At 40.3% G+C, this 1279-nt stretch overlaps 1 pseudogene; it reads right to left on the bottom strand.

Annotated features, from left to right (window-relative positions):
* Window positions 1-507: 507 nt before the first annotated feature.
* On the bottom strand, window positions 508-958 carry LOC105712687 (huntingtin-interacting protein K-like; annotated as a pseudogene).
* Window positions 959-1279: the final 321 nt, after the last annotated feature.

Here is a 1279-nt window from a genome sequence, read left to right as displayed (position 1 = left end):
TTACAGGTATGAGCCACTGTGCCCCACTGGGTATCTACTTTCTAGCTCACCACAATTTCCACCATTCCCATCCTGCTTGCTTCACTGATTCCCTTTAACTATTTCATCTCTGTAAGCATTGAGTTTAGTGTAGGCATTGAGTTTAGCCTCCTCCTCTAGCAAGTGCAGCAATACTTTGCAGCGGGACTATGTAGGGAACCACTCCGGTGTCCTGACACAGGAGCTGTTTTACAGAAGGAGGCAGAGAGAGATGCTAAGGACAAGTTTTACACTCAGCATCACTTTCATGGGGACAGCACACATAGCTACTATGAAAAAAAAAATCATCTGCAAAGTAACTGCCTACATAAAACCTTGTCTGAAAATACATATGAGTTTTTTAATTATAAAAATCAAAATACTAAGAGATTTAAGAAGGAATGGTACTTTTATAGCATTCAAATAGAAATTACTGGCAAAAAAGCAGAGTAGTAATAAGCTCCAGTTTAGAAGTTTTAACTTTTTTTTTTTTTAAGACAAAAAAAAAATTTATTGCCATAAATTAATCCAGTAGGTATACCTAAGAAAGCACACATCAGTTGGTTAGGGCAATAAGCGCCTCTACCACATTGCCCATGTGTTCCCGCAAGCTGCGTTCTGCTGCTGCTCGAGATATCTCCATCTCAGTCATTATCAGTTCCAGATCTTCCTTCTTGATAGTGACTTTTGCCAGTTCTTTCTCCCGCTCCTGTTTGGCTTTCTGCTCCCTGGACCTTCTGTCTCCAGTCACAGACATGGCCGTCTCCAGATTGGAACTCTGGATCTCCTTCTCCTCTGCATAGTCGGTGACCCGCTCCAAGTCCGCCGCACCGCTGTCATGTTTCCGTGGCTTCTCGGGAGGTCACTCTGGGCCACTGGTCTCGGTCTCTAACTCCAGCTCCACATCCCCCTTGGTCGCCATATCTATTTCACCAGAAGTTTTAACTTTTAAATAAAACTAGCTCTGGCAAAGAAGAAAAATAGGTAATTTAAGAAAAGTTTGTGACAAAGGAAAGTACGATTTTACTAGAATAGACGATTATGGGCTTAAGAAAAGAGAAATTTAGACCTAGAAACATATGCAATAGCCATTTAAACCATTTATGAAGTGATTTTATACATTTACCATCGTTAGTCAAAGCACCAAGCAATGACTAAAACACCCAGCACAAAACCATCATATTACAATTCTGAAATGTTATATTGAAGTATTAGCACACCTTTAAGGGGACTGTAAGTATGAACATTTAAAATGAGTTTG

This window comes from Aotus nancymaae, unplaced genomic scaffold (assembly GCF_030222135.1).
Source record: "Aotus nancymaae isolate 86718 unplaced genomic scaffold, 86718_ANA_hifiasm-v0.15.2.pri h1tg000008l, whole genome shotgun sequence".
NCBI classification, from domain to species: Eukaryota; Metazoa; Chordata; class Mammalia; order Primates; family Aotidae; genus Aotus; species Aotus nancymaae.
Note: the sequence above shows the minus strand (reverse complement) of the source record. Positions and strands in the feature narration are given on the sequence as shown.